General features: G+C 40.4%; 1 protein-coding gene across 1 annotated transcript in view; it reads left to right on the top strand.

The window, feature by feature from the left end:
- The window catches only part of Tox (thymocyte selection associated high mobility group box), a 276,136-nt gene that overhangs the window by 232,533 nt on the left and 30,327 nt on the right, over window positions 1-13,276 (top strand). The window lies entirely within an intron of this gene.

The following is a 13,276-nucleotide window of genomic DNA, read 5'->3' as shown; positions in this document are numbered from 1 at the left end:
GGACCTTGAAATTCTGATGGCCCTGTTTGCACCTCCTGAGTGCTGGGATTAAAAGGGAGCACCACTGTGGAATGCTGGAGATCCAGTTTATGCCAGGAAAGAACCCTACTGAGCTGAGCTTCAGCCACATTGTGCTGTGAGAATCTAACGTCCTGCAGTTCCTGCAGGGAATGTGAGTGAGGGTCAGAGTGTGTGCTGGAATGTCCTTAGATGGCAACCTCAGATCGTCTGACCCGCTCTTCCGCACTAGTGATGGGCAGGGTAAAAGATGACTTTGCAGGACAGAGACCTGGGTGCTAATGTTTTGCGGCTCCTTAAGGTTTTATCACTAGATGCCTTTCTTTGAATCATTGAGGGGGAGGATTGCTTTTTTAATGCCCTTGCAGGGGAAATTTGGCTGAGTTCCCCTTTAAATTCCTTTGAAGTTGTTTAAGGAATTGTTCCTTTAAAATATAATACTTTAAAAGGAGAAAAGAAAAATAAATGACTTCACCAAAACCCTGTATGCTTTTTTTTTTGCCTGAAAACACCAAACGCTTGCTTTCCCTTCCCTGATTACCAATGAAGCACTGCCCAGATTTAGCCCAGTGAGAAGGCTGTGTGTCTACCGGATGTGAAAATGCCCGCCAGTACACAAGTACTTTCTATTTGCCCTCTTTTTTAAATATTTATTTTAATTTTGATTATGCATTGGCAGTGGGCGGCCGATGTGCAGGAGAGTTCAGGTACCCAGGAGGCCAGGGGCTTTGGCTCTCACAGGGGCTGTTGCTACAGGCACTTGTGAGCTGCCTTCAGTGCCAAAAACCGAACTTGGTTCTCTGTAAGAGCAGTACAGGCTCTTACCTCCTGCTCCTCCTCTCAAGACTCCTCTTTTATTTGTTTAAGAAATTTCCTAATAGTCAGGTGCGTCCGCTGCTCTGCTTTCTTCTCGCCTTCGTGAGAATTTGGGGAGGAGTTAAACTGCCAACACACTGATAGGCCATGCTACAGGATCTGATTATGCAATTGATTGCCAATGTTTACACTAAACTCTTAATAGTCCAGAGGATTGTAATCTATAGGTTAATTCAATTTACTGACAGCATTGAAGGTACACTGACAATATTTTCTTACTTCTGAACTCTTGATGCGCTAGTATTTGGGAGTTCTTAATCTCGAAACAATGATACAGTTGGACCCCAAAAATGACTCCACTCTGAGGCCCCTGTGATATACAAACCAGCCAAACCAGAGCTCTCACACACCATCCAGTATTTCCCTGCCTCATACCAGGGCCAGGGCCAGCCAACAAAGACCAAACCAGAAAAACCCAGAATCTGTACCAAGCCTTTCCCCTGTTCTCTCAGCATATCCACAGAGCCTGGTAACTCCTAGCCACAAAACTGCAAGGCATGTGCTGTGTCCTGTGTTACCCCAGTCCTCTCTGTCCCTCAGGGACTCGGATCCCTCCCCAGGTGGCCATGTGCTCAGCTGTGACTCCTGTTGTTCAGATCTGTGATTGTAAACTTCTCCCTTCCTGGCAGTCATTCCCATGTTTTGCTGACTTCCCAAAGAAAATAAAATCAGATCTCAGGTACAAATCTCAGTGTGTCTGCACACATGTCTGCTTGTCCTACCCTCGTAGTCAGGCCTGCGGTGAGGTCATGTGCATGGACAGCGGTAACTACTAATAGAAGTCTAATTAATCATACCATAACTGGGCTCATGAGCGCCTGGACATGAGCTATCTAGATAGCAAAGACAGTTTTCCTAAGAAAATGTCCATTATTCTAATAGTACCCAACAACCAGTAAGCCTGGATCCAAATACGAACACCAGCTGTATGCTTGTGGCCAGAGAGCCGTGGGCTCTAGACCGTCACCTAGACAGAAATGATATGTGTTGTGTTTTACCGGGAGATCGATGTTCAGCTCACAGTAACGATCAATTTTTACATCAGGATTATGTCTTTATCAGACTTCCTTCCTGACAATTGAAAATATCAATGCAAAACTTGTAGTAGCGTCTGCTACCAATAAAATGTATACAGGACTTATCTTAATTACAGCAACATTCTATGCGCTCTGCAGCTTACATGGTGGCTCAGTAGACAGGAAGCTAAAAGTCTTAGAAGTACTTTCTGCCGTTTATTGTTAACCCTTTAGGAGCACAGCTTGTCACTGTCCCAACGCATGAGTTTGTACATTATAAACCTCCATACTGGTGTGAAATTTTACTGGTGAGTTTCCTATCCAGTCACCTGATATCCACATCTCAAAAACCTGTATACATCTCTAAGTGGCGGCAAGCCTGTATGGTTCTTAGCAGCGACTCTTGGGCTACTAGTGTGGCAGCAGGGGAGAGGGCTTGAAGAGATGGATTTCTCAACAACATTCCTTTAAAAAAAAAATGGATTTTTTTCTTTTACACGTCTCAAGAAAATTCAGCTGCTATTACAATTCTGTATGCCGTTGCTCACTGTGGATTCAGAATTCCTCTCCCATTTATTCAACTTACATGTGCTAAACTGCTAGAAAAATCCTCTGCTGAAAGTGCCTAGGCATTTTTAATGACAGTTAAGAGTTAAACAGCACTTTTTTCCTTTATATGTGTGTGTGTAGGATTTGTGTGCAATGCTGTATGTTACAACAACTCTAGTTAAAAAGTGAAATAGCACTAAGCAAAACGATCATTGAAATCATTTCTAACAAGTGAACCAAACAGGAATATTGAGTTCCTCCCCAGAGAAAAGCATCTTAGCACACCAGGCTGTCTTTATGCAATTACATATTGATTCCAGTTTATCTAATTGAACAATTAAATGGAATACCTCTGTTTTGGCAGAAAAAATGTATTGTAAATACACCGGTAGAATTAATTATCACCTTACAAACACCACCCATGGCTTTGAGAGCTCTGGAGTGGAGTTGACATCTGAGTTACAAATGAAGCCTGCAGAGAAATAGTGAAGACATAGAAACTCAGGCTGTGGCTCCAAGTCTGTAACCCTGTTTTTGTGAGTTAGCAGACTCTTCAAGACGTTTAGAATAACTGGCATTGCATGTGTATTTGAATGTAGTTGTTCCTTTAATTATCCATTAAGGATCACAGTAGATATTTTCCTTCCTTTTGCTTTCACTTTTCCATTGAAAACATCCTTTATGTTTATGTATCTCATAATGATGTATAGTTGGGTGATCTTTGGCTCTACAATGGAGCCCTTACAGCCCTGACACAGACATCTGCGTCTCCTCAGTGTATTGCTTTCTATTTGCAAAGACGTTTTAAATTACTTGTTCTATCTTCTTTAAAATTTTTATTTTGCTCATCCAATTTTTCTGATTATAAGACTGGAAACTTGGTGTTCTTTTTTCTTTGTTTTTATTAGCTCTTTGAGAGTTTCCTGTAACATGTTTTGGTGATGTTCATGTCTCCAAGCCATCTCTAAACCACTCCCCCTTCCATCTCCACCAACTTTGTGTCCTTTTTCTTAATCCCTTCAAGACCAATTGTGCTCCCAAAATATCCTTGGTTGTGTGGTCTTCCAATGGATTGTGGTGGACTTTCGTCTGTATCTATGCTCTTAGAGAAAACCAGTTTTCTCTTTCCCAGCAGTCAACAAGTGCTAAAGCTCCATGGTTAAGAGCCAGGTGTATGCCAATTCCTCTTTCCACACTGGGGCATGGGCTAGCACAGGTTTTGTATAAGAAAGTTGTAAATTATTTTATGTCTTTACATTGCTATTTAGGTAACTTTTAAGTCTAAATACTTTCCTTCTGATTTATATGTTTATAGTTTTTGTTAATGTTCATCTTAATTATATTTTTAAGTCCTTTCACATAAAAAAATTTATAAAATCCCATGTACATTGTTCTAGGTAATTCTTTTTCTTCCAATTTTATGTATATGTACCATTTACATCTAGCATTACTTTGTCTTAGCTTTAAGGTGTTCTTCCGGCATCAGTCTTATTGGAACATGCCTACCATAAAGAACCTTTCTGCTGGATATGTTTCTAGGTTGACAGTTACTGCCTTTCAGCTTTTGGAGGCTGTCATGTTATTCTTTTGAGACCAGATTTCTGTTGTTGCTTTTGAGAACTACTTTCTCCATCTTTCCTTGAAAGTACCCTGACTGTCCTCTCTGATTGGTTTGAAAATATCTTACTTTTGATGTTCTTCAGCACCAAGGTGATGTATGTGGGCTTCTTCACATCTATCTTGAATTTAATTATCTCTGTACTACATCATTTCAGAAATATTTCAACCACTTTTTTTTCAGATGGTACCTCTGCTCCCTTCTCATTTTGTAATTCTGAGAAGGATTTAATGCTAGGCTTCCTATCTTATCCTCCACACCCCCAACCTCCTGTGTGCAACTTTGTTACCTGCTAGACTAGATTAATTTATTTATATTTATATCTTAGTTGGCAATTACTTTTTTCATCTATATCTAATCTGAAATTGGAAATGGCAATTTCAAGTATATTAAAAATATATTTTATTTTTTCTAGACATTTTCTTAGTTATTTAATATTTTCTCATATATTTAGTCCCTTTTATTCATAAATTTGTTGCACACCCTCTGTCTTCATTACGTTTGATTGCTGTGACAAGACACCATGTCTAAGGCAGTAAATAAAGAGAGAGAGAATCTATGGCCATCATGTCAGGGAGCACAGCAGCAGGCAGGCATGGATCTAGAACAGTAGCTGAGAGCTGACATCCTTAGTTGTAAGTCAGAGGCAGAGAGAGAGAGAGAGGGAGAGAGAGAGAAAGTTAACCAGGGGTAGTGTGGGCTTTTGAAAACTGAAAAACAAACCTCTATTGAGATTCTTTTATCATTTATGAAAAATAAAACTTGGGTATAAATGTTAGGGAATAAACCTGAGAGATCCATAGAACAAGCGAAACATGATTTCTGCTCTCAGGACAGAGGTTGAATCTATTGGTGGTCTTGGAACAATCAGCACCAACAGATCTCCCCAAACAGACCCCAGTGACACACCTAATCCTTCGCAAACAGTTCCGCCAACTGGGCTCATGAGACGGCTCACTTTCCATGCCTATCTGAATTTATTCACATAGGGAGATTAGATGGCACTGCTAAGAAAGGAGAATGGACAGAAGCAGCAGGGTTTTCACATGTAGAAATGGGACATGAAAACAGTGCTGTGGTGTGCCCCATTTCCGTGGTGAAGACTTTACAATGTTTACTTGATATGACGAGCGTTATAACTGGAGTTCTGTGCTGTTTGTTCAGCCTATTATGCAGATGGTGCTTGATTAAAATCTATTTTAAACTGCAGCGATTACTGCAAGATAGTGTGCATTAAAGAGCTCTCCTGGCTCCATTAAAGGCTTCACGACCATGGCAGTTTATTTTAAATATGCTTATAGACATTTCTAACTTCTCCGGAGACGCTTCAATATAAATGACTCTCTTTCTGTGTGTGTGTGTGTGTGTGTGTGTGTGTGTGTGTGTGTGTGTGTGCGTGTGTGTGTGTGTGTGTGTTTACCTTCAGTGTTTTGCATACTAGGCAAGGGCTCCAACACTAAGTCCCACCCCTGACTCTTTCCCTGATATTGCTAAAGTCTTGCATTCTAGAATAGGGAAGTATTCTCCAAGCAATATTCTGAGCACATGTTTCCTTTAAATTAAGAGATTATTATTTCCTTGTAATAAGTAAGTTACATGAACCCATTATAACTAAGCAATAATACCTGACAGGAGGTGGCTTGTCAGAAGCCTAAAGATATCGTAGAATTATGATAAATACATCTTTCCCTAAGTAAGATAGAGGAAAGCATGTGCAACATAAAGCTTTTGTGTAATATTTATGAGTAAGATATATGTATTTTGAATGTATTTATTAAATAGTGCTTTAATTGAATATGAGAAAAAACTGTAGGTAAACAGTTCGGCCATGTTGTTAATTGCTATCATTTTCATAAAATTTTTAAATGCACTTCAAATCTTTGCTTTGCAATGATGAACCTTTGCCCGTTGCTGTGCAATAGAAGAGCAGGCATATATGGTGAGTCGTTGAAAGACACCACATAGTGGAAAGGGGGTAATGATTCATAAGACTTCTCATTTTCAGTGGGCCTGTCTTCTTTGGAAGGTGATTTTGTGATCTAAATGGGATACAATGGAAGTGAACTTTACTCTCTAGTTGATAAATGCTCTAGAGGAGTGTTCAGTGCGTACTTCTATCTCATCTAGCGTAACAGCCAATAGTCATCAGTGGCTGCTTAGATTTATATTTAGTGAGTTAAGATTAAATGCAAAACCTTTCAACTCTCAGTTGTACCAACTTTATGCTTGTGGTGTATAGTTATATGTTGCGAATGACTACTCTTTTGACATGGCAGAGAATATACCTATCAGTCTAGAAAGTTCTATGAGACGGGGTATTATGGATTATAGAACCTAGAACTTCTTAGAAAGTTAAGGTCTAAAATTATAAGCTTTCATCCATAAAGCCAAAATCCAGACAACACCCAGGGACATATTGTAAATCCATTTAGCTAATTTTTTTTCCAGCTCAACCATACTCATTCTTATGTTCATTCTAAATAGTTTGTGGTCAAAAGAGCCGGGTACTTTTCAAAATACAATCCATTACTGGCATGTAAATGGTTCCAAATTGAAGCAATGCTCCTTTCCGAGGACGCTTTGCATGTGGCCAGTGACTATGTGCTTTTCACATGAGGAACAAAGCTACTGCTAGAAAGTGGGGGTGGGGGTTACCATTCCCTGCTCATTAAGCAGACTCTAAAAGGGTCACTCAATTCTGCATGTTTCTTAAGTATGAAAAGTGGTGACAATACAAACCACACATCAGAGGACTGTGCCTTGTGTTGCGAGCAAACATCTTGACCAATCACTGCCAAGGTGCTTGAATGCAGAAGGCGTCTAGCCATGTCAGGGAATTTTCATTCTATTTTATTCCATCTAAAAAGGAAAGCCATTGTGTCCATGAAATAATCTTTTATGCAGAAAGACTGAACAACATAATGAACAATGCTCTCTGAAATGCATTTTCCTTGCATATCCCTTTCCCCCTTCGTGTGCATCTGTGGTGAACAGTGGGGCACTATGTCAAAGCACCGTGGAGATACATGCAGGCAGTTCTATGAGGAGTCAGAAGATTACAACCCAAGATAGTTTGGATGACCTAGATTAATTATTGAAGGGATGACAGTGAATCTTGACTAATGGGCGGCAAATGGCTATCTCTGAGATGGGTCCTCTCTTATGCCTGTCAGTTTTCAGGCGTGGAAGACAATTCAGAGCAATAGTGGACTGAGTGTGTCTCTAAAGAGAAGGCGTGGCATGCTGGTGACTGAAAGATGGGTTTGCTCTTGGTTTAGCCAGAGCAAAAACAAAGATGATGTATTGGTATGAGTGTATGAGTGGCCTTAAGGGCTGGGTGATACCACACATTCTGGTTCTCAGGAATGTCAGATAAGTGACCAAAGACTCAGAGGAATACTCCATGGCGCATGGAGTCTCTTGTGCCTTCAGAAAATGGAGGTAGAGATCATAAAATGCTTCCTTCTAGTAACAAAATCTGACATTAAGACAAAATGTACCCTGCTCAACCATACAAACCAAGCTAAGAAAGTCTGGAAAACCTCCAGACAGCTAACCGGAAAGGTTTAGGGGTTCCTAGAATGTACTATGCATTGCTTCAAAATTATTGTCTGCATTACAGTCCATATCACTGAGCCTTTTCTGTTACAGATTGTTCTCTTTAGTCAGTTGTCTTAGTTAGCGTTTCTCTTGCTGTGAAGAGATACCAGTATCACAACAACTCTTATAAAGGAAAGCATTTCATTAAGGTAGCAGCTTACACTGTCGGAGGTTTAGTCCATTATCATCATGATGGGAGCATGGTGGCAAACCAGAAAACATGGTGCTGGCTGCTTCTTGATCAGAAGGCCAAAAAAAAAAAAAAAACCAATAGACTCAGAAACTGGGTGGTATCCTGAGCATAGGAAACCTCAAAGCCCACCCCCACAGTGAGACACTTCCTCCAACAAGGCCAGACCCCCTCCAACAAAGCCACACCTCCTAATAGTGCCACTCCCTATGAACTTATGGGGCCAATTACATTCACACTACCACATTAGTCATCCTAAGAAATAGAATATTATTATGAAACTGAGAGAAGAATTATTATAAGACCAGTTTAAAAATAAAATGATCCTGAATTATTGTGGCTGGAGAAAGGAAATTATTTAAATAGTTTCTGGGAAATCCTTTAATAAAAAAATTTGTTACATGATTGATTTATCTCTTGGCATTTGATTATCTTCTGGAAAGACTGACATAATTGTCAGTCACAACTATTTCAGTTTGTCCCTTCATTACTATTTTAATTAAGTTCTAAAAGGATATAGGTAATATTCTCTTTGAATAAGCAGTTACTTATCTGTGCATATGTGCATCATTGAAAGATGACTACAGTCAAGATAATTAACACACCCACCACTTTATCTTACCTGGTCACTGATTGTTGTTTTCTTGTTATTTTTTTTCTGTTTGTTTTGTTGTTAATGAGGATGTTTACAATATACTGTCAGCATATTTTAAGTGCATACTACAGTATTGCTTACTGGAATGACCATGCTGCACACCGTACCCGCAGAAGTCACCCACAGTTGAATACTGGTCTCCTTTGGCTACTCCATCTTTAATATTGCTTTTTTTCTAATATGGTTTCAATTGAAGTAGAATTAAATCTCTCTACCTCTACTTTTCTCCCTCCAGCCTTTCCCAGCTACCCTCCTTCATGCCCACCCCATGTCCCCTCCACTCGCATGTTTATAGCCTCTTTTCCTTTGGTTATTGTTACATGCATACATGTGTATGTATACGAACGCATATGCACAAAGATATCAATATAACCTGCTGAGTTTTAGAGCTGACCACTCTCCATTGGACAGGTAGTAAGGGTCTCAGCCCTTTGGAGAGATGAAGTGTTCTTCTTCCAGCAGTCCTGGAACTTAGTTGCCTATAGTTGTTTGTCTAGGGGTAGGACCCTGAGAAAATTTTCTCCTTCCACATTAGCACGTCCAATAAATAACCATTGTTCTGGTCTTGTTTATGCAGCTGTTTCTAGAGGAGACTGTTTCATAGAGGACTTCCTGATATTGTGTATCTTTTTTGTTTTTTTGTAAAAGCAAAGAACCTTTACTCTTACACAAGTTTGCAAACTCAAACTCTCCACGGGTCCAATGTATTGGAGTGACCGAAGAACTCTGAACTCAGTTGGGGTTGGCTTTTATAACAACAAAGGTAGGGATGAGGGATTTCTAAGGTTCAGGACCCCGACTGGCAGACATGTGTCTATGGGTATCCTGGTGAAAAGCAATGCGGTGTGTACTGGCAGGTGATCCTATCTACAGTGGTCAGAACATTGGGAATTTCCTTTGGATGGTCTGTTCCTAGGTGCCACCAGCTTAGGGCTTTTCCTGAAACCCAGTGCAGCCTGCTCTGTGCCCTACATGGCCTGGGCCCAATTATGTGTGGTCAGGCTGCCCTGGGTCCCACATTGCCCCCTTTTCACAATTACCAATGACGGGACCCAAACATGGGTCCTGCTTGCCTAGGGGCTCAAGGGAGTAGTATTGGGACCTCAATACCATTAGCTTACAGATTTTTTTAGGGCAGTGACATTTGCATCTATTGCCATTCTTAAAGCCCTGTAACTGTGATATTTGAGTACAGCCACATTATAATCCTGAATGATTTATATAGAAATAATAGTTTAAGGCCATATAATACCTCTTTGGTTCTACATAAAGAAAGTCAAGTGTCTTATCTTATTGCAGAGTTACTTTAGTTAATAAATCTAACAATGGACAATTTGGGGTCTATTTTTTTGGTATGTCAATGGGCACTAAAGGTAGCCATTTTGTCCCCCATGCCAGGGAGTTCCCCCTTGTCTCAGCATTTCAACCTATTTTTGGCAGAGAACATGGGATGATGTGTTCTTTTCTGTAACTACTTCAAGCTGACATTGGGGCATTGTTATCAGGGCCCAAGAAGGCTGAAAGGCTAGCCAAAGGTAAGGAGGGAATTCAGGAAATGGGGCATTCATCAGAAGCATCTGTTGATGAGACAGGGAGCGTTCACATCAGCTGGACTGGTCCACATTAGCGTTCAGCAAGTCCAGGGCTCACAGTCATTCAGAGCAGGTTGTAGTCAACAAGTGATGCTTAGATGTGTCTGCCAGCCAAGAGGAAACCTGTTGAGATAAGTTTAAACTTATTGAGATAAGCTAAAATTTATGGAATTAAAGGAAAATAATACATTTGAAACTTTTAGACCCATATTGAAATCCATATCACAGAAATAAAAAAGCAGATAATGGGTATCTGTAAAACAGCAGCAATAGACTCATACTTTTGAGTCCTAGCCAAAACTACAGATTTTGGTTAGAAGCATATAGCTTTTTCTACTGTCCAGAGAGTCAGGTATGGATAGGACAGAGATGTTTTTGGCCTGATTAGAAACATCTTCAAGTCTATACCTAGATGACAACCAAAATAAATGACCCAAACAGTAAGTAGTCATTGCTCTACCATCTTATCAGAACTATACCATTGAAGGCGAAATAAATCAGAAATATTTTCCATATCTTATTCTATTGTAACCTGTATTTATATTTTACATCATTTCTGAGACCCTCAAAGCTTATGATCTTTTATAGCCTCAGATCTTTACATATCTTAAAACAATGTCTTTTATGAAGAGACTTAGTAGCATTAGAAAAAGCAAAGTTTGATTTTATATATATGAAATGAGTTAACAAGCTGGCCATAACCTTGTGGAAGGATCTGGATACCTGCTGCTGCTAAGCTAACAAAGTTATAGCTAGCCTAGACGTCAATACTATCAGAGATCCCAGAAGGATAAATAAAGTATACCTGAGCATACTTCTGAATCTATTAAGAATGACAGGGACCAGAGTCCATACACAGTTAGCCATACCCAGGTCTCCACAGCATTGGAGGCAGAAGTATCAGGACAGCAGTCTTACAGTCTTAGCTAGGCCCGTGAGGTGATTTTTTTTTTCCCCTGTGGAAGAGAAACATGAAAAAGACTGACCTTATTTTGTCTAGGCAAAAGTGGTACAATCAATTTGCCAGGGTTCTGCTGTTTGTCCACAGTCTAGGCCGGGTCCTGGCTGCAGGTGTTGCACTGGAGCAGCTTGACCAGTGGTCAGCATCGTCATAATCCAGAAACATCATGTTGTCCCATAATCTTCTTTGGAGACCTTGGGTCACAGCTAGGATCTCGGAGTCTCTATCTAATATATAAGTGGCCGGCTGAAGGCTCTACAGGGTGGTGATTCTGGTGCACATGCAGATCTCAGAGAGCCCCCAAATGTTATGCCCAGATCACAGAGTGCCCCCAAACTAAGTAGGAGACTGAATTCTGTATATAAAAGCAAAGAGTCTTTATTCTTACATAGGTTTGCAAATTCGAACTCTCCATTTGCCCAATGTATTGGAGGGATCAGAGAGCCCCAAGCTCAGTTGGCATTGGGTTTTTATAGTAGTAAAGGCGGGTGAGGGATTTCAGTATTATGATTCTTACAAGCTCTTTCCCCCCTCTTCCTCCATGTGCCCTGAGCAATAGATGTAGGAGCTGTTATGTAGATGCATCTTTTGGGGCTGGGTTCCCCATGATCTGTTGATCTCTGTATTGTACAAAGCTATGGTTTTCTGTGCTGGTCTCCATTTGCTGAAAAGAGAGATTCTTTTCATGAGGGGTGGTAACTCCACTTATCCAGGAAAGGTGGTTCACACGCCCAGCTTTAACATTCTACATTGTCAATCTTTTTGACTCTTTTTGTTATTCCTTTTTAAAAGATTGTATTGTTATGAATGTCAATGGGTATTTATAAAGTTAGACATTATAAAAACTGTAAAGAATAAAATCACAAAGATACATTCTATAGTGCAAAGAAATTGCTAATAAGGTTTCAAATGCTTTTTAAATAAAATCTGTTCAAGTTTTTTTTTTCTTTTCCTGCATATTTGCTTATTATCCTAAGTGCTCAAGCAAATCTTTGGGTAATTTCCTGTAACAGGAACCATTTGTACTTACATTCATTCATCCTTCCTGTCAAAGTATTATTTTATATTACTTTATTTACTAGTGCTATAGCAACTGCTAAGTACTTATTGTGTATTTCAGAAACTACCTACATGCTAGTGTAAGCAAAAGTATACCTGACTCCCACTTGGGCTGGGGAAATAAAGCACAAACACCATGTGCCCATCATTGTATAGTTCGAAGTTTGTTACATGCTGTGGATGGAAATCTAGGTAACTCAAAAAGCGCATTACAAGAGCCTGACCTGAGTTTGAAATATTATTAAGATTTTCAGATAGTGACAGCAAATAATAGTTGCTTACATGCATGTCAAATCAGGGAAGCCCAGACTTAACAACCATCCAACCACAAATGGTAAGAGAAACCTATGGGCTTTTAAGATTCCTAAGGGAAGAGAGTTTGCAGCACAGAACTCTGCCCGGCCACCCCAAAATGGCCATGCATGGGAAGATGAGCCAAAGAAGTGATCCTGAAACCCAGCAAGGCCAGCCAAGTAAGAGAAGAGCCCAGACAGGGCTGGTGTCCTAGCACTAGGAGAGACACACCTTCCCAAGGAACTTGGGTTATCCAGTAAAGACGTTGGTGACTTTATAAAAAGCTGCAAGAATCGGAAGCACCTAGAAGTGTTGGTGAAGGAGAGTGTACAGCCAGGGCAGAAAAGGGCTTTGAGGAGGTGGTTCTAAAGAGGAGTAGATCCAAGCGTGTGTCACCTTGGTGGACAGAAAAGGCTCGCTTATTTCTCCTTCCGTCTGCTTATGTATCATCAATGGAGTTGAGATGTTGGCTGAGAGCCGCATCCCATGCCGAGGTCTGTCAGGACACTTGTTCAAAGTTGGTCCATGGGCCACGATATTTGATGACCATCTCTTCTCTCAGAACTGTAGCGGACTCGGCAGTTTCATGGAATCACACCTCGATTATAGACTAGTGTTAATCTAAGTTACCTTGACTTGTTTCGGAACATCGTGTCATTATGGGGCTTTTTGATCTCCCGGAGCTGGCAATTTCAGAGCAGCCAACTCCTTTTTTCTAGCAGAACACTTTAATTGTTCGAGAATTTCACACATGCGTGCAATGTGTCGCAATTAAGTCCCCCATTCTCTCCTCTCTACTTCTTCTCCTCTGGCCTCCCTCACTTTACTTCCTGTCTTAGACACTGTTC

This window comes from Microtus oregoni, unplaced genomic scaffold (genome assembly GCF_018167655.1).
Source record: "Microtus oregoni isolate MIOR12 unplaced genomic scaffold, Mior012 000008F_ref0000371, whole genome shotgun sequence".
NCBI lineage: Eukaryota > Metazoa > Chordata > Mammalia > Rodentia > Cricetidae > Microtus > Microtus oregoni.
Note: the sequence above shows the minus strand (reverse complement) of the source record. Positions and strands in the feature narration are given on the sequence as shown.